The sequence below is a fragment of the Varroa destructor genome, unplaced genomic scaffold, assembly GCF_002443255.2.
Source record: "Varroa destructor unplaced genomic scaffold, Vdes_3.0 BEIS01000002.1, whole genome shotgun sequence".
Classification (NCBI taxonomy): Eukaryota; Metazoa; Arthropoda; class Arachnida; order Mesostigmata; family Varroidae; genus Varroa; species Varroa destructor.
The window spans coordinates 59,151,531-59,173,176 of NW_019211455.1; the positions used below are offsets into that span (position 1 = coordinate 59,151,531).

Genomic DNA, 21,646 nt, shown 5'->3' on the forward strand with positions numbered 1-21,646 from the left:
GTCGTCATGGCTCTCTACCACATCTCTCTACTGCATCAGATTGCCTGGACTACCAAAGTCAACAGTGTCGTCTTCCGCGGCAGCCTGGCAGGAACAACTGGACAGTTTACCTTAGCAAAGCTAAACCATACGCACACACTGCGGGAGAGCGATATATCGTTTACATTTATTGTTGAGCAACAGAGCATTTTGCTCCTTCTAGTGTGTGATAACGCAATTGTTACATTAGGCTTTTATGACCGATGATATCGCTAAACTAAATAGAAACACACAAATAGCAAAATGATCTCATTCAAAAATCAAATTCTTTTCGAGCTACTCGCTGTGTACGAAAACATATGACTGCTTCATCGATAGCGTCTATATCCATGATAGGTTGGTGTTGAGTATATGACAGTTACGATAAACTAAATACGTAGATAAGATTGAGGTCGATCATTCATAGACAAAAATGATCGGAGGGCAGGATCCTGCAAAAGCTCTTTTTGCAGTAAATATTAAACGTATTTACCTATTCAGATGAACACTGAAAGTGTCGTGACACCATCAGTGTCAAGGGTTATTACATATACATACATATATATGTGTATATTCATGCATTCTTGATGTGTTTATTTTGAATTGTCACAAATGACGCTAGTTCACTAAGTGCGCATTTCATCGACGTCATACTACAGACGGCAATACTTGCCGCTATGATTTAAGCGCTATCATGTCACTCAGGCAACCGTCTCGGAACTTTTTACAAAGGCGGGTTATGCCATAATCCAGTAGCATTTACCAGATTATTATAACAGCCAACACAACCAATATATAATGTACAGTTACGCATAAAAAAATATTTGACAAAAAGTATCTTGTATTCAGAAAACTAAATTTCACCTGGACCACCTAGAAGGTTCTGACCCCATTAATTAATTAAGTACATATGAACATGTCGCAGTGAGAATCTTGATACTCCTGCAAATGAACAGGTAAGACCGGAAGTGAAACTGCACACTGTCTAAATCTAGCACAGCACACACGCATATCAGGACTATCCAGGATCTTGAAGAAACGCGTCAACTGACAGTGTTTTTATTTGACACTAATATGTTGCAGTTACCTTTTTGTGAACTACTGGAGACAAATACGTGTTTTTAGCTAAAGTACCATTTTCTAGTATCATACGACGAGGGATTAATAGGAGCAGATGAATCATTGGTACGAATTTGTTTATAACGTCGCGTTGAGCAATGGTGCTCTGTGAAAGTGGCATGATTGTGCATAGTCAGTCTCTGATGCTATAAATCATCCAGCCTGCACTTCCATTCGATAAGTTGTTGGTCCATACCGTCGATCAGACACCATTCTTTTTTCGCCGAATTGGATGTTAAGCATGACCCCGGCTTCCTCTGTAGTTGCTGTTTAGCTGACCGCATCATGCAAGCATACGTGCAGCCATACAACAGTTATGACCAACCAATGCGGTAGCGTTAACGATAGTGACTCTGCCGCAATCTTTGTTCGTCTGTGTATCGTTTTGCGCGCTCCTATGCCAGCCGATCATCGCTCCTCGCCTGCAACTAACCGAAGAAGGCAGCATTATGTAGCGATTCCTGAACGATGGATAGAATTCCTGCGCACATTATACAACTTCGTATTATATCTACATACTGCTATGGCTTTGGTTATGTCCGGTGCAAATGTATACTGCTATAATATATATCCCCTCCCCCTCTTTCATGCCCTTGTTATGCCGTCGTTCTGACTTTGTTGCTCTTTCATGACAAACTCAACCGACGCGGAGCAAGAGGAGGAAGTAGTACTACGACGTGTCCCTAAATACGTTCCAGATCTGCTTACCGGAATGGCAGCAGGGATTTCCCCGTCATATCTAAACTGTGAGCTTGGAAACATCTGCTATTTAGTTTGTTGCAGCTGATGCAACGAAGGGCGTTAAGGAGAAACCCAACTGCCTCGATCTCATTAACATTTTGTACTTCCATAATATCGACACGCCATTCTGAAAAAGTCTTGTCAATGTTTCAGATCAACAACTTAAAGTTACGACCCAGGTCAATAAGTCGTTCTGTTTCAAAGTGATTCGATGAAGGATGTGCTGATTCTGAAGTCTGGTCGGCGAACTGAGACAAGAACATGTAGGCTTGTTTGTTGCACAGGGTGCAGTTTGTCCGTTCAGCAACCATTTGTGTACCTATTTGTACGTATTTTCATTGCTATAGCTACCTGCTGCTGTTGCCACCTTTGCCAACTAGTCTTTTCGTGTCTGCACAGACTGGCCGTCCGTCTCTAATCATCGGATATTCACAAGACCTTTGACACTGCCGCCCACGTTGTCCGGGCTGTCGGGACCGTCACTATGTTGGCGGTCAGTGGCTAACGGAAGGAGGCTGCCGCGATAAGTCCTGACTTCAGATTGAAGTAATCGTTCCGGCGCAACGTTGCGCGATGCTCTGAATGGCGGGTTCAGTCAGATGAGGTAAGAAAGCTAGCTCAGTGCATACAAGCAAGGCAGGTTAGCGGCCACCCGTCAGATTCATGTACACTTTAACGTTATTGTTATGATAATGATAACTACACTATAATTATAGTGCCTCCACCATATATATATATATATATGCATGCGTCTCGTTGCTAATAGTGCCTTCGCAACAACAGTTCCATATTACGATTTTCAGAATACAATTCTAAAGCGGTATATATATCGATTTTTTTTTCGTTAGACTTCTTAATTTTTCAGACTTTTCTTAAAATTACTTCGCAGGAGTACGGTGTATTACTGTTGATTTGATTCACTTTATCCAAGTCCCATTCAACGTTCGCGAGTTTACCCATACTAAAAGTGGATCTCTTGGCGAAACCATGCAGCAATTAATAATCCGTGACCTAATATAAATCACTTGATTACTAACACTTAACTGACTAAACAATATTAGTTTCAATAATGCCGATGTTGCAACTTTATGTTACTCAGCTTATTTGAGCATTTACGTTGACTGATTCCAAATGTTGTACCCTACTATCTAGTGAAAATGGTGAGGAATGTCTATGAATGATATTCTTAGTCAAGTTAAAAGTAAGGCAACCCTTCCTGTGGTAAAATCTCAGTTTTTCGATGCTGATAGAAAAACTAGGTAAGATTTTTCAGTTTTTTATTTGTCAATAAATATAGAGTTTTGCTGCTTCCTTATTACCGCTCCGCGCTTTTATAGGAAGCTATTGGAATAATAAATCTACTGCTTTTTTGCTCTCGTCTTTTAATGCTACGTTCCACCAGATTATTCTTAGAAAATTCTTAGAAGAATTTTCCTGTAAAGTTTCCCAGTACACACTGCACTTTTAAACACGTAACGCTCCGGAAAATTCCTATCGACTTCCCTAATATAATATGATTCAACCGGCAATTTTGAATGTTCGAACCAATAGCCTCAGACCTGTACACAACTAGTACAGAACATACAGACCGAATATGTCTTTAAAAAGCGCTTAAGTAGAATCTGTACATAGGCTAGCATCAACATTTTTCAACTTCATTTGCTGATAAGCAACTTGGACCTCCTTCGGATTTTATTCTGTCACCAGCTATTTTAATAATTCGTAAAAAAATCATATATATATATATATATAAATTTCCCAGGTCCAAGTTGCTTATCAGCAAATTAAGTATATATATATATATATCTTGGACCTGGAAAATTATATTGTAAATTAAATTATTGGTCCAATATATATATATATATATAGAGAGAGAGAGAGAGAGAGAAAGGTGAGTAAAGGCTGATCAGTTTAAAAAATGTAAGCCTCTCGTCTCCATTTATACGACATTATTTGAACAAACTAGTTGGACTCTTCTGAACATAGATTCTTGGCAAACGAATAGAAACGATACTAAAAGCGAGGCTGTGTCAACCTTTACGTTCTCTTATTTACACTTGCGGGTGTTGATTCACACGCCCGTTGGTCGGGACCGTCATTGGTCTTTAAGACCATCAACAGTCATTTCGTACTGTTACTCTATGGCGATATTATTTACAACATTTGATCCGAAAAAGGTATGCCTGAGAAAAATTTGCCGGAGACGTGGTTCGTAATTGCACCTTGATGGATAAGTTAATTCCTCGTCTACTTTGAGTCACTATCATCAAAATATTACCACTTGTTCAAGGCTGCAGGTTAGCTTCTAAATACAGATATTTCTCCTATTGACTGATCATATGAAAATTGTACGCAGACTTGAGGTACGAGCAAGCTAGAACGAGTGAACATCGTTTTTCTCGCAAAACTAATCTTATGCTAAACTACATTTATCTGCAGGCCTCGTCCGTGCTTATTGATCACTATATGAAAAAGCTATGGAAACAATTCGATTCGATCATAGCCTATTTCCTTCATAAGTGAATAACGGTATAGCGTAATCACAAACTTAGTCACAGAAGAAAATTCTTGCAATCTTCTACTTTGTGTATTTGCCAGTTGTGTTTTATGCGAGTTTATTGTCTCAGACTATCAAATTTTTGAGGAAAAATTTACTTAGTTGTCACCTTAAAAAGAATGGATAAAATACTTTCGCGTGGTATTTGCAGGGTAGAAATTGTCGTCCATGATTCATAAAAGGGTCAGCACGGGTTGGAATAAGGTTATCGAGTCAATATTAGAGATTTACTGTAACTACTAATAACATAAGAGCATTACCTTCGCATTGCGTTATTAGCCTTATGAATCAGTTGATTTGTGATTAAACAGTACCCAGGTGCGTTGTTTCGACTATTATTTTTATTATTCTAGTTCCTCTTGTGAGACGTTATCTTCGCTATTTAGAGATTTATATTGAAAGAGGAATCGATATGTTGTTCTCAAGCACGCGTACTACTTATATTTGTTATTTTTAGATTGTTGTCGTGTTTTGATTGTGATGACATTTAGATGCAGTGAGGGTTTACCCCGCATGACGCGTCCCGTCGCCTCTTTTGATAACGATGGAGGTTCTATGCAACGTGCACAGAATTTAGTGAACGCAAAAATTAGGAATACGAGATAAATAGGGAGACATAGGATAGTGGTGAAAGTCCAATCTTCTACCGATCCATCTATCCGGTCTGTCTGCTTCTGCGCTCATCCTCAGGACGAAATGCAGCGGGTACAACCATTGTTTTGTTGTTGTTGTTATTGGTAACGACGTCGTGGTCGTGATTGCTGCCCTTTTTACCGCGTCCGTCATCGTCGTTGTTGTTGCGGTTGACGATGGCGTGTCCCATGGCCATTGTCGTCGTCACTGCGGTCTTCGTTTTTTTCTTCGTTTTCGTCCCGAACGACTAATGGCAAGGAGCGACTCGTGGTGGGATAAAGTAAAAAAACCGCAGATTTCAGCACAGTTGAGTCTGTGACAAAAACTAGTCAGATAGGAAGGGGAAAACAAACAAGCAGGATTACAGCGAACATTGGTGTTGCAAGAGCTCAATCCTTTGCTGGAATGAGTGAAGGCTGAGAAGTAAAGTGGAGCCAAAGCTTTGTAGAAAATCTAGCAGAACGAAGCTAGCGGCAGAGGGTTTAGCATTACCTTCCCTTCAAATCACCAATGGCTGCTTAGCGTTTTAGCGGCATGAGCATAAACAAGCAAAGCTGGAAAAACGGTACTGTGAGAATTGAGAGACTAGCAAAAAAAAATAGCCCGTAAGCTTAGCAGCTCGTGCGTCAAACCGTCAATCACTATCATGTGTAAGCACCCAGCCTACTCCAGAAATGAGAAAAATTACCAAAAACTTGTCGAACGAGGACACCTCATTATAGATCGGAGAAGGTTGAGAGCCGAATCATTTGTTATTGCGTTAGTTATTGCGAAGGAACACGTTATATTTGGCATACAAGCATGCTAGCAATAGATGTTCTATGCATGTTTGGCGAACGGTACATTAGTTAGAGCGACACCGGCATTGGTGATTACATGCACAAGCAGTTTACCAGCACATAAAACCAAGGTATCTCATAAGCGCCCTAGGTGTTCTCCTCATTCAAAGAAGACACCTCGATGCTTGAGCGTTCATTTGACCAGAATGCTTCATAAAGTTAGTATACAGACGAAGAACGGAAGGCTATGCTAGATCAACGCGTCGCATGCTCGCGTTTTTAAGAGTATGGTTCACAACCGTCATACAGGAAGATCAGAGAAAAAAGAGTAGTCGATACGCTGCCCGTTCATGACAAAAAGACCAGAGAGAAGAGCAAAAGTTACAACTCGTATGTTAACGCATAAGCTATGAAAGAAAGGAGATCAACAACTTGACCCTGCCGAAAGATAACCAAGGAGTTAAGCAAGTAACTTGTTTTTGGAGTTGGCGTCAAACAACTTTGTCGAGAAGTACATCGACCGTCTAGTACCCTTTTCCCACACAACCTTCAATGGCGACACGATACGCTATTACCGTTTAGATAGCGTCAGTAGGGGATAGTTTCCGCTCAAATTTATCCACGGTGGGTCATGAAGACATTTAGCCAACAGTATCTCACTTGGGGGGGGGGGGGGGGGGATAGCAGGTTTCTCGACTGACAAGTGTCGTTCGTCGCGGTTATTTATCTAGTATTTAACGACCAAGAAAGGCACACTAGACGACGAGGCGGCAGCAGCCGCCGTTGTGTGATTGGCCAGGGGGTTGTTGTCTAACAGAAGAGCCGTGGCGCTGCTAAAGTGTAGGATGATATCACTGCTGCTGCATAATCAGTTCAGCAATAGGAAAGTAAAGATTTAGTTAGCTATACCTTTACCTCGTCTTCAGTCACTAACTAACACCGCGGCGGCTTTCCGTTCTTTGCTGGCTAAACCTGTGAATGTTCCGTTACTATGAAATTTATATTATGTCAGTCGACGTACGTACTCATTCAATTAATCACTTCTAATTATTGTCTGGCAAGGCATCGTTGCAAGACACGTCCCGTCGTGTCACGAACGTTATTGGAGGAAAGCACATGCCGCGGACTTTTAAAACGAACGTAAGATGATGGTCAGTTGCGAGAAAACGCCATTAAGTTCACGTGCGCTGTATGAGCATGCTTGAAAATGCTGACACAACAGATGAATAAACGCAAAAAAGCATAAAGATTGCGAAACAGGCGAGCCGGTACTAGCACACGATAATCTCAGGGTCAACGACCTTTTCAAGCTCAGTGACATGGATAGGTCAAAATAGCATGACAATCATTTATGTTGAAAACACCTGCAAAACTGAAGATGACCTGTACAGGACAAAACGTGGAAAGAGATAAAAAAAAATGTAATGCTTGTCAAATATATTGTCCTAAAGAGGCTTTTGAAAATAAAAGGTGAAAAAGCGAAAAACTATTATAGCACAACGAACTGGTTTGGACGTGGCGGATAAAATGAGCTGCATATCCTGTGATATCTAAGGGGTTTTCGAAATGGTAATATGCTTGATTATGGGGTTTTTTAAGGTCTCATGAGAGTATTTAAGTTTCGGTTATTATGAGAGGCAAGGGTATATTTTAAGGTACAACGAGGTCCGTGTCTTACTTTTGAGGCAGAACCAATGTCTAGCTTAATTGAGATTGTCCGTCCGACGGAGTGAAGGTGTTGGTAGTTTATAAGAAACAGGACCGAATCAAGATTAAGAGGTCACAGAGGGCGTTCAACGGCGCGTTAAAAAGAACGAAGACGTACAAAACCTGACGATGGAAAGGAGCTGGACAGACATTTTCCCTTCAGCTATTTGGATAGCAGAATTGGGACTGTAAAGAAAATGCTTATTTTCCGTAAGGATTGGTTTTTAGGATAGCTGAATATTATATTAGTTTATTATTCGGCGCATTTATTAATATATATCATTATGCATAATTTCAGTAGGCCCGATTCTTTCTCAGATGATCTTGTATTTGCCTCAGAACTAAAAAAAATAAATAGTGCCTTATGTCTAAGAATGCGATATTACAATTGCTTTCAACTAGATTGAACAAACATAGAACTACATTTAACCAAATTATATTTAAATGGAGCTCTGTTTATATTCATCATTCAAGTTGAATAGCTTTCCTTTTTCCAACGCTCCCCTGAAATTGAAAAGGCGAAATTAACCCATACCATAATTCTCCCGACCTTTTGTGTTTCACTTTTCGCGACTTCACCGCTTTTTGTGATTTACGGCCCCTATACTACCCAGTTTGGTCAGCCACAGCTTCCTTAATTGAATGAAATGTTCATGAAATGACAGACATGTAGGTAAATCGGTATAGTGCGACACCGATTTAACCTACTGAAGTAGCCATAGACAGTATATAAGAACTGTTCAAATGCTAGGAAGGCTTGGAGCAGAATACCGAAGGCAATTAACATGCCCTTGTGTTCTTTTCAAAAATGTGATTTCGGGCCAGTGCCGATGCTCATATATGCCACTTTAACAATGGCACAGGCCTGTTTTGTGTACTTCAATAATTAATACTTTTCTACCATACATAGATGAATGATAATATTACAATTAATTTAATGCGCCATGCCAATGCGGCTTTCTTCAGTTAACCATAGGCTCAACAGATGCATTCTCTCTATGTGTTTCGGTTACTGTTTATCAATGTATAAACTTCATCCTTCAATACCAAGTGTACCTCTTGCTTGCTTTTTTAGTAAATAGTTGTTTATGAGCAACGTCATTGCTAGTAAGCTTAGAGCCCTGAGTAATTAAGTATTTACAGCACTGCGATAAGAGCAAAAAAGGCGTGGATTTCGTAGTCACCTGTCCTGCATATCGTTGTTTTTTTTCACATATGTAGGGGCCGATTAATGCTACCATGGCCTATCGAGATATATACTAAGATAAGAACATGGTCTTTATAATAATAATAAAAATAACGACGGAATGCTGTAATCATATATGAACTCCAGATGAGAAAAAGGATGGTTGTATCCATGTTTCGCATATGGTATAAAAAACACATATTTATTACAGAATCTTATAGTGATCGTCTGCTACTTTGGCCTTCGTTCTCTCGGCTTGCAAAAAGGAAAATTTCGCAGGTGACAGAACGCGCACTAGGGAGATACACGACCAATGAGGTGCGGAGCAATGGGACAGCGAAGAAGGCAGGATCTGGGCCAAGTTGTCTGTGAGCATTACGCCAAGTGAGGTAATGAGGGATTTTGCGCTGTTGCATAAAACTGCCGCTAAGGCAAATTCCAGCTCTCCGTATCGCTAACGTCGATCATCCCCACAGTATCGCACGAGCGAGATACTACACGCTTTGTCGCAGCCGATGCGTTTGCGCAGAACAGAACGCTGTTAGACATTTGCAGCGGCGTCACAAAAACGTATGACATTAGAACCTCGCTTTCTGCTGTCCTGCCGTTTATCGCTTCAATATGCAACTATTGCCGCATGGCGTTATCCTTTGGAGAAGGCCGTGCACACAGAAGTTCAGTTAATTCGGAGTTACCACGAATGGCTAGCAGGCTGGATTTAATAATTTATTGAAATTCGAGGTGCTGAATAAATAGGCATTGCTATATCGATGTTAATACTGTGTAATAATCAGTAGTTCAGTAATGACTGAAATAAAACATGTCAATTGTAGTTAACCATATTTTACTGACTTGCTTTAGGACATACCTATATCAATCGAATTTACTACGGCTTTCGTAGATATAGTTATCACCGCCTTATTTGGGTCTCAGCGTTTAGGTAATTTGCTCTAAATCTTTTTAAGTGTTGGAAATATTAGTATTCCTTTATGATTATACTATTGTTTGATGATTTCTAACAGATGATGGCAACAATTCGCAGCTCCATTTCATACAACTTTAATATGGCTAATATTCAAAAGGGAGTAACGGCAGTTTAAGATTCCATACTGCGTCGATGAAGCTTTATAGTGTGAAATCTTGTTTCCTTGTCCACGTGCAAATGCCTTTAACTAGTATTTTCAGCTGAAGTAAAAAAAATAAAGTCTTGCGTCGAACATAGTTTTATGACTTATTTCCATTAAGCAAAATCTAAGTCTACCTACTAAGTAAACTTGAATTAATTAGAACTGACTTCTGATTGGGGCAGAACATCCGAATCGAAACACCATCCTTCTTTGAAGTAGATGCGTATGCCAAACATCTGTCCAGATAGATAAGCGTTTCCATCTTGTTTATTAGTTCTTTAATTCTTCTCTTTATTTTTTAATATTACTTCTTTATTCTTTTCTTTAATTTGTTTTCCTTTTCCCGTACTGGCCGGAACAACCATTTTGTTACACGAAAGTAACATCGCTACTCCAATTTAATCAAATTCATAGCATAACAGTTTTAGCGAGAGGCGGCATTATGCAAATGCTTGCCATTGGCTTACAAGGTACCCATTTTGTATTCCGGGTCAGATTCTTACGAGAAAAGGGTCGATTTATTCAGTTATCCTTGGAGGTCGATTGAACGGCAATACATACTACTTCAAGTGGCGATATTTGGGTTCATGAGAATCCAAAATTCCGAGGGCTTAGTCTAACCTTAGATAGACCCAAACAGTTTCTTTTGATACGACGAGAATGCTTCATCTACGCAGAAAGATTTATAAATATTTTTATTGATATATATTCTGATTTCTTATATTTATTTTATCATGGCAAGTCGTGTGCGTCATGGCCAGTTGTAATTTACAAAGTTGCTCCTTTATAAGAACTATACTCCTTTTAAACTATGTGCTTAATAAATTATTAGGATCTGAGCACGCGGCGCATCTTACCAACAGTTTGCGCCGGCTTTTTTCGCTTTTAAAATAATAAATCTATTTTATGCCTTATTCATTTTGATTTGAACACTATCCAGTTCGGATTGTAACAAACTAAACCCTATGACAGAAAAATGACGACAGGTATTTGTAAATGAACCTCTTCCCTGCCACCTAAACGTTTTTCTCCTGGACGCATCACATCGACCAAAAAAAATTCTATGCACTAATAGGTTTACCTAGCGCTGAGCTACATAGATCTCTTAGCCACTGCGGTAGCGTACGAACATCTTTTCTACTCGAGTACAACACTTTTATATAAAATAATTTCTGCTTGTACGTCACTTCCCGTGTCAATAAAGAAATTCATATAGTTGTCCAATAATCCGGCACAAATGTCAAATTTCGCTTGCTATACAATCTTATAGCAAGATTCAATGATAATAACATTACATTTGTGTTATGCTCAAATAGATGTCTAGATAAACCAACACACGCCTTTGTCACTTAGGTGATTCGTCACAGCTATATCAATATATGCATAATAGCTCTGTCTCGGCACAGCAGAAAGCACAGAAATTTTCATTTTATGGAGACTGGTCGTTTTTGCTCCCTGTGAATAATGACATGATATTTTTATTGAGCTCCACGCGAGTATGCTAGCCAAAAAACATACCTTGGCCAAACAGGATCAGATAGAATGGGCACAGCAATTCTTTTGCAATGTGAGTTATCGTTTTGTATAAATGACGGCGTCTTCTATACATTTTGGAGAGATTTATTTCGTAATGTAAATCAGCAAATAGGATACTGAAGGATAGCGGAGTTGTAACGTGACGTAAAATGAATGCCCAAATTACCTTGCGATCTTATTATGGCAACGAATTCTTCAACTTATGTATGTGACATTTATACGATCCTGTTGTTTCTGGCAGGGCTGAAGCTCGATAAGCTCTGTAGTGTTATGCGTGTCTGTGCCTAAATACACCCAAATTACAAAATTACATCCGTAGTTTAATAAGTAATATTTGTATTCTTTCCAATTTTTTTTCTCAAGCCGTTAAATTCGAAGAGAGAATTTAAAGGAAATAAAGTAAACGACAAATAATTTATTTTGGTATTAATCCAGTAATGACGTGTATCGATAAAAGATACCTATATGTTAAAATTATTTCCTTTTGTGTAGCACCTTATACACAAGATTCGAACGTACATAACTTGTTCACCTAATTCGTAAGTAAATTATTCCCATTTTGCATTTTGGCACTACAAGCAGTCCCATGTTTCAACGGAAATGAATTTTTTTCTTAGTTCGATATGATCATGTTAGGTACAAGCAGTTTAAACAATAGACGCCAAAAAATACAGAACTAATTAGGACAACTCAAATTAGAATGTTAAGTGATTTCTTTTATGCAACCCACTTATCTAAACAAAATTTCTTCATACTTCCTGTAGAATCCAATTTTACTTGTTGTTTATACTTATCTTAATTAATTAATTAATTGTTGAATTAATTAATTAATTAATAACTTATCTTACGTCTGGCCTGCGTGAAAAAGTCATGACGAGGCCTACTTGCTTGATCATCGCCCCAGGCTAAGAGCCAACCCTCAGCAACAACATAACACGTTTTGGGTGAATGTAACCGAAAAAAATATAGGGGTCTGTGTAGTGTAAAACTCCTTACCTTCTTGCAGTGAAAAAGTAAAATAAAAATTCTCTTATATCCTATGGCAGGAATAGGGACATTTTGTCCCGCAGTTTAACAAAACACAAAGAATCATAAGGATTGCTACCAACAGATAAATTTATTGGTAGGTTAATTTTATAAACCTAGTCTTCATCTCTTTTAGATACATCTACTCGTTCACGGAAACATAAAATGCACACGGAAACCTGTTGACTTACAGAAATTTACGGGTGTTGATAGTTTATGCACCAAGATGATTCTCGCAGGCATAAATAGAGTTGTGGCGAATATACGCAATATAAATTAAATATTGCGATGTTAGATTAGTAAACGTACTGAAAAGAAATATAAGCAGAAATATGAAATGCGCCCTTATTACTGAAAATCTTTTTTTAAGTCAGTTAATCTAATATAGAACTGCCGATTATTGTAGCTTATGATTTTCAGCATTGGCGTTTCGCAGATACAAGGCGCCGGTCTATCTAAAAATTTAAACCATTCGGAGATCGTACGTAATAATCATGATTTATGATCGATTACTCATGAATTCATTTGAATCTGCTGATTTAAAATTTGGATAACTGGAGTTTCTATTATGTAACGTGCAATCCTCATATTTCCGATGATTTATCTACTCGTTCATTGACTGGCGGGTTCCACAGTTTTTTTCTTCAAAAACTGGCGCCGTTTTTATTTTTCAATCAACCTTAAAAGTGTCGATTGTAGTTTATTTGAACGCCGTCAGCCGAAATATATAGACCAGTAATTACGGTTGTCGTAGGGTCAAAGCTGCCACTCGCGCATTTATTTACAATATAGAGTAGTCACGACAACAACCGCATAGAGCTTATAAAAACATACAAATGACACATCTATTGGTACTGCACTATACTTCGAAAATACGTGTATACAAACGTCTAATTTTATTATATCTGTATATACGTCTGTGTGTCGCGTGCATATATGTGGACCCATATATAATGATGGTTCTCTGCACAGAAACAAATGTATTGAGTTTGTAGGAACGCATATGTGTACGAGAGTGTTGACTGTTAATATTTACAGCACCTGTGCATAAGTAATACAGGAGAGGGTCGAATGCATCTGCGTGTTAAGGCTTCAGTGACTTGCGGCGGCCGAGCTCCTTCTCTCCTTAACAGTCTGGCCTCTTTAATGGACACAACCAGCGAACCAGTCATCGAGACGCTCGAGACCTAGGCGAAACGGCGAGAGAGAGGGGGGTGGAAGGTGCAAAAACGGGAACAAGTAGCAGGCAGCAGTTGTAGCCACCAGCACCTCATCTTCAGATCTTCAAAGATACAGGTGGAGTGCCCGCCGCAGCACTACTTATTGCGACGCTTGTAGCACTACGCTATACCCTGTTACGTTTGTTGCCAGCGTTACCGGCATTTAGCCCCACAATAGATGACCGGCAAGGAAAGTCAAAACAGTTGTGTAGAGATTTTGTCAGCTCTAGCACGCGAGTAAACGAGACGCAAAGACAATGACCGAAGCTACACACACAGACACATACATAAATGCACTACATATATATATCTGTATATGTATATATAGAACCTACCCACTTCATGCATGCGTGAATCCGAATACACCTTTGTCAGCTCAACGCAGTTAGGTAGGTAGCGTTTGCTGTGTCCATCTGTGCATGAGCTGCTAGCGAAGTGTAAAGGCTTACATGGGTAGTTATTCTATGAGCTGTTTCTATGAGTGTTCTGTTGGGTCTAGTCGTTAGCTGGACAGAGAACATACTCCGTAGTCGGCCGGAGCTGTTCCATTCTCAGGATGAGGAGCGAAACGAGATGGTGTCTCTACTCGTATGCCTAACATTGACTCGGCTGCTTCAACTGTTTGTGTTTCTGTGTCTCTGTATATTGTGCATATATACAGCCTGGTCAATAATTTGCTGTGGCGAGCTAAACTGTTTGGACCAGCCGTGCGTAGCTAGCCGGGATAACTGGGTATGATAGCTGAGCTTCAGCAAAAGTAAAAGGAAGAGAAAAACAGCCTTGGACAACTATTCTCAAGAAAAGTCCTACTTTCGAGACCTAACAGAAAGCAACGGTGCTGCTTTTCACGGCAGCTAGAAACACAGTTCGCTATCTGGAGGCGCATGACAGAAATTATTAGAAAACAGCTTAGTGGCTATGTATTTTACTGTTTTCCTTATTTATCTTTTGACTGTACGCTCATAAAGCCCTTTCGCTGTGCATTAACACCTATCATAAAATCTGATTTGTCCACAATTAACACATTACAGGCTCGCAAAAATACCAGCTACACATTTTAAACATCAAAAATTTTTTATCTCAACGGATCTTTGGTAAAGCGAAAGTAGCTTTAATAGTACCTTCATTGACAAGCCAATGAAGGTGTCGCAAATGTCATAGATATTTCGATCATTAGATATATGCAGTAATAGTAAGTACCGACGGTCTGTTCATTCACTCTGTCGGTTATCAATGGCTGTTTTGGTCTATGGCCCGTTCATAATTGTCACCAATTCTTACAGCTGACGGCGCACTCAAAGCGGATTTTGAAAAACGGGTTACAGATACACCCACCTAGATTGCAATTGTCATAGTCGGTCAAGCGACTTAAGGTGCAATCATAATGCTCGTGTCTATAGTGACTCTCTGCATTGTGCTCAATTATATTCTCCAAAATAACACTAGTTGCCTCATGTGAATGTATAGTGCGTCAGGGCCAACATTTAAAAAAAAGCAGGAGGCTTTGTCTATTGTTCTGTTTCGTTTATCATTAGTATTATCATAAATCAGACTACTTTTGTCATACGCTTGTCATAAACCATGGTTTATACTACTGGATGGCCATGACACGTTATCAACAAAGGCGTGTTGATCACTCTTCGTATACAATTGATAAAAAACGTATTTCGTCCTTTAACAATGCCTGTTGTTTCTTCGTTATAAAGAAGATCTATAATCTACGTCCTATATAAGATTAGCAGTTTCATAGCGTAGAACCAACCTATAAAACGCCATATATGCTTATATAACTTGTATGAGTTTTAGAAATGTCACAGTTGTAAAAAGTGAAATGATCCATAATAACTATTCGATAACATGGTGCTTTTTTCAGTGGTGCACGTTTAAGTTAGTTACATGATTTCGGCTACCAAAAACATTTTCTCCATAAAAATATATCTGTGAAAATGCTTGTTATAATTCTTTTTGACGCATGGACAACTTTGCCAGAAATAATAAACCGAGCTATTGGCCACTTAATTTTTCTTAATACTATTCCTCACTCTAGGCGTTTTGAAATGTTATAGCGTTCACATCTGTTTCCCTTTAGATTCACATTTTAAAAAACATTTCACTCAAGTCAAAGTAAATCCAGATTTATTCGTAATTTTTTTTAATAGTATGAGTTGCTTATTTTTTCAAATATAATATGACAGTTTTTTTTTATCAAAATATATTTGAAATGACATAGCATTAGCTATGTTATAATCTACATCAAAATCTATATCTATAAAATGTGCTATATTAGATGAGTAGATAAACTTTTTTACTTAGTGGATTGAGTGTCTGCTAGATAGATCTGCCGTCTTTCTATACTAGAAACGCATATTATTCCCGTTTCAACGTTCAAAGTACGCATTAGTTAAGAGTGCACCCCATGTATTGACTTTCAACGTCTTCGCAAACTGCGTGAAATACGCGATCCACGCATACTTTGGCATAAGGACGTCTTCCAGTAAAAAGGAAGTATAGCGGTCTTCACATCTAATTTCGATATTCTGCATGTATGTCAGATAGTACTATGAAAACCTGTATGAGCTCAGTTTAGCAATCTCCGTTTAATACAGCATATCGTTCACAAATTAATATATAAATGTAGACGTTTTTCAAATTGTTGAAATGTTTGGTCTTAATTGTAAAAAAAAGACGAGACCCAATATCCTTTCAACTGTTTAGAAACCTACTTTATTCTATTGATTGTACAAGGGAATTTTTTAGAGGGGTCATAAAGAACTATTAGGATTCAGACCATGGGAAGTTACTCTATGCCTTATTTTTTTCTGAAGAGTGTAATTCTGTACCGCAAATGTCACAACTGCCAATACCATTAGGCCAAAACGCAGAAATACCCTCGCGTTTATCTCTGTTATATATTAATAGTACGATCATTATTGGAATGGTTTATAAGAGTATTTTGATATTTCTAGTAAAATTATTGGACCCCGGGTTGTGAGTCCTTTGGGGAGCTGTTATCTTATCAAACCGGGCTGTTAATAAATTCGATAAGTTCGCAATACGTTCTGTTACTTGGCACCCGTGGCGAAAAAAAGGCAGAATCAGAAGGAAATTTGATTTAGTAATTTATTTATATGACTTCAGAATCAAAATATACACTAATTTTGTCTACTGGCAAGAACTGTGCGAACAAACGTATGCAGTAATTATTCACATCAACGGACAGGTTATAACCCCATTAATAATCTTCGGCCTATTCTAAAACTGATGATTCTGTGATATATCGTTTTTGTGGACCCTCCAGAAGAAGAAAGACCTTTTTGTGAGGAAGATGCAATCATATATATTAATATAAAATCGTTGTCTAGCCTGCTTGTCAGAATCCGTGTATCAAATCTGGGTGACCTTTATTGCGTCATCTCTAATGGTTCTAACACCTTGACTAAAATTTCCAAAAAACAATTCGCGCTAAGTTCTAATTCTATTAGCGGTGATTTCGACCGAAAACCGAGGCACTGCTGTATAGCTCGATAACTTGCGTCAAACACAAAATGGTATAATTATTTATACGTATTCGTAAGTTCTCTTCGAGCCTCTGTTTTGAGCCTCAAGTGCTTGATTTATAAAACTTCTTTTTGATCCACGAAATAACTCGAGTACCAGAGCTCTCCTGATTCAAGTACAAGGGAGAATATACTGAAATACAAATAGGTTCATTAGCGATATCTTTCGTTTTCTACGTGTCATACCGTATAGTGCCGTTGATTTAGTCTCTTAATAGTATACCAGAATATTAGCAAACATAGTCGTTGAGCAAATCAAGAAAATTATGTTGTTAATATTTCCTTATCGCCTCTACGTCGAAATGTGGACCAAAAGCTTCGAAATTAAGAATTACTTTACGCATTCGTCACGTATGATGCAGAAGAACCGCATAGCTGGCGGCAGCAGATAAAACCCCTACATAAAGTACCCATCAACTATTACACTCTTACAGCTTTTACAATGAAGAAATCTTAAAAAACATACAAAGACAAATAAGACATAAATAATAAACCAATTAGTGTCGGTAAGTAACAATTAGAATTGGATAGAAAACCAGACGTTACTTTTATTGCACCAAATCGATCAACACATAGCATCTACGCAAAAAAGGATCTTTCGCTTCAAAAGTCAGTTGCATTTTCTTTATCTCTTTTTACAGCACATTTCAGTGGGTCGTTCTCGAATCTATTTCAATATAACATGACTCAAATTATTCACTCCTACACTTTAATAAAGGTAATTTGATGGTAACCTAATGGTGGCGTGAACTAGTAGTTCAGTGGAGATTTGCACCTTCTTCTCAGGTGCTTAGAGAACACCAGGGGTATTGAGCTTCTTCCTGCCATCAAGCCGCATGCGACAACAATGTGACACAGTTCGCTTTTACTGCTGGGAATCTCGATACTTGAAACTAAATGTAGATAAAGTAGAATTTATTTTGTAGGGGGAGAGGAAACCCAACACTTGGAGTCTTAGATCTGTTTTTTTTCGCGATCGCAAGAGTATTTTCAAGTATTCATCATGGAAAACCGCAGAATTTGTTTTCCCTCAACTGCTTTTGAAGAATATAAATGAAGAAGCATCTAAAATGTTTGCTCTTCTGTGTACATGAGGTGTCTGGTTTCTCTCATTTATTATTATATTTGCCTTTGAAACTGTGCATGACCCTTAGACAAATAGTAGTTTATCGAGCTCGTCCGTTCCGCCGCAAATACGGCTTGCTCCTTGTGTCGACGCTAAGCTTTGCAGGCATGTTGGCTCCTCTAGCTGCGCAAATAGGTCTAGATGTACCCAAAAGGTGAGACAGCAAGCAATAATAACAACCAAATGGAGTTGCCACTACGGTGTGTCGCTCCTCGAAGGGAGAAAAAAGAAAGTGGGTAGCCTTACATTTAAGTAGAGAAAAATGTTTTCCGAGTGGCAGGATGCTCTGGGAGTAAGAGTAGATGGCAGGAGACAAAGGAGTTTCAGGATGCGAACGATGTGATGTACAACGGAGCTGAGGTAATGGAGTGAACTGATGCATGCGGCTATTGGCGGGTTACAGAAAAGCATCCCGCGCCTTAACGCCATTCGGCCCTGAACTGTGGATACTGAAATTCAACCCCCCTCAAAAACACAGCTCTGTGTTGCCTCTCTCCTGCTTCTTTGTCTTTCATGCGTGCTCCAAACCGTATTACACTGTAGTCCTTCTGCTTTGATGGATATATAGCAGACAAGCACCGGCCTGATGCAACATCAGGTGAACATTTTAATGAGCTATTCTCAATAAATTTATCGCTATAAATCGTAGATAATCATATGTGTATCAGAAGGCAACGAGCGTATATTAATAGATGGTAGCTGATATCAACCACGTAGGTATATGCTTTGGATAGCCAGACTTTGTAATTCATAGTTAATTTCATAATCGACACAAAATTCCAAGCGAATAACCACACTTAACGAAAAGTGACGGTAGAAGCGTTCACCCGTTTAGCTCGAGCTTGATGTCTGCATGACGAGGAAACAAGCAAAACAATAGTCAATCATTCATAATCACTCGTATGATCGCACCTACTCTGGTAGGATGTATCGTGATCTTTTGCTTAGGCTCACAAGGTTATTTATGTAGAGAAGCAGACTGGCTGTCGTAGGTCGGCAAAAACGCGTGTTATAATAATGGACGTGTATATATTCATCAGTTAAAATTGCGTATATGCAAATATATATATATATATATGATAGGTAGAGCAAGGCGCATTTCGAAATTTGAGGGTCTGCACATTATAATTCTTCATTCTTGCTTTTACTACATTTTACTTTCTGGCTACATTAACAGATATAAAATGAGGGCTATACAAAGGTCAAGTATTGCTTGCCTTGCCCTTGCCTATAATCGTTTAAAATCGGGTTTACTGTTAAAACCCCGGTAGGAAGAAGAGTATTTAGTATTGAGAAAACGGGTGAGGTTAAGTAGGTTGACAATTATTTATATGAGAAAAATATATGCAGATAGATATTCCTAGAACATGCGTTGCGGTTCTATAATAATGGTATCAAAAAACTAATTATCAATTAACCATAAATTGTCTCTACGTCGTGCAGAGTTCCTTGTTGCTATAAATTTGCCGACAGACTTCATCTAGGTGTTCTTTTATTTCATCGAACACAGTTTAGCCAGAATAACTTGAGGGAGATAAATATGGTGCGATGAATAATTCCAACTGATATTATATCTTAAAGCTATATTATTATATCTATCAGATAGAAGTCAGGACAATTAATTGGTTATTACAGTCGTTCTTGAGAGGATGAACAATCAGGATTAACAACGATACTATAACTGTATGTGGAATAATAAACGCACTTGAATTCCAGAAACTTTGGCATTTAAAGTGACGGTTTAGCCACTTGTCTCAATCCTCTCAGGTGCAAGCCTAGTTTTGGCTCAGTTGCAAGCTTACCTTTCCAACCCTGTAAATCTACCTTTGCAGTTACAACCATAATCCATTAATTTAAACTCTAAGTACTGCAAAAAATATTTCTTATTATTCTAATTGTTTTATGATGTCGTCCTATTTTCTTAATTTTTGGGCCTAACTCTTATACAATGATAATAATGCAAGTGAAAATATAAAAGTATGTCATCAGTTAGGCATTATACATAGCAATAAGACCTACACAATAGTTAAAGATTCATGTAGTATTGTGTGTCAAGCATTTATACGTGAATGTTTTATTTCATTATAGCTACTAATAGTTACACATCGTATTTTCATGTCCGTAGACAAACGCACGTCGGCCCAAAAAGGAGAATGCTCTCCTACGTGTACGTTTGTTGATTATCCCGCAACTCAAATGTTATACAATGGGGGTTCATCACAGGCATAGAGTGTGAGGCTTGCAAACTGGCCGCTGTTTACTCATCTTGTTAATAAATAGCCCGAATTTGGGTAACTAATGCATTACCCATATAGCAATACGTACAGATATGGCACGTATGTATATATATACATATCCATTAACAGCTATATATTTATATACATCATTACTTATAGAATTTCCACTATTCCTTTCTTTATTGCGCAACGAAGGTTTTTTTGGTAGTTCTAGCTACGTTGGGATTATGTGGACATACATTTCCCGTGTAAACCACATGTTATCGTTAACTAGTACTATCGCTGTAGCAGGTAGACGTTGTTGCTACTGCTGCGCTTTTTCGTCTTTTTGTACCATAATAATATTGATAATAATATTATTATTAATACCAACATCCATATTGTTGTTACACCCATGAACCAGCGGCCTAATCATCGTCAGCGGGCAATTATTCGAACTTTGAAAGCAGAAACATTTAGTACAATTCAGGAGCATGAAAACTTCATCGAAGGTGTTCCGCCTTCTACTTACATCATTTGCCCCTTTCTTCAGACAGAATAAGTCGTTGGTTATCATTGAGACGGCATGCAAATACACCTACGGCTCTGATAACCAGAGATCTAAAATTCCTTTAACGATAATCCATGTACAAAATAATAGATTACGTGATTGACTGAGGTCAACCGATACGAGCCTTATGCTGTTATAGCATGGTTATGCATATGACATTTCGAACGCCTTCGTACGCAATGAAGCTGGACGTGTAAGGGATAGTCAGGCGTTATGTTCCTTGTACAAAAATGACAGGAGTTTATCAGTACCACAGAAGTACTAAGATATAGGTGTATCGATATATACATACATTTTATATAAATATCGCCTTTAAATTCATTTGGTCAACATTAATATTAGTTATACATAATACTGCACACTCATTGCTTCACAGCGCCGGGTATTCTCTCCCCAAATCAACGACATCATTTAGCACCACTGACGTGTGGCGTTATAGTTGAGAGTGTAATGATACTGGATGAGCTCTTTCTTATTACCGTCGGTCTGGAAGACTGTGTATTTAAGCAAGACATCGAGGGAGTTAG

At 38.5% G+C, this 21,646-nt stretch overlaps 1 long non-coding RNA gene across 2 annotated transcripts; it reads left to right on the forward strand.

Annotated features, from left to right (window-relative positions):
• The first annotated feature begins 1,183 nt into the window (after window positions 1-1,183).
• Window positions 1,184-9,582, forward strand: LOC147758077 (uncharacterized). Of its 2 annotated transcripts, XR_015321386.1 has the most exons (3): window positions 1,184-1,883; window positions 2,032-2,482; window positions 9,007-9,582. It is a non-coding gene; the product is annotated as an uncharacterized LOC147758077 (long non-coding RNA). The 2 variants fall into 2 exon arrangements; XR_015321385.1 differs by lacking the exon at window positions 1,184-1,883 and having other exon boundaries at window positions 1,891-2,482.
• The last annotated feature ends 12,064 nt before the right edge of the window (window positions 9,583-21,646 follow it).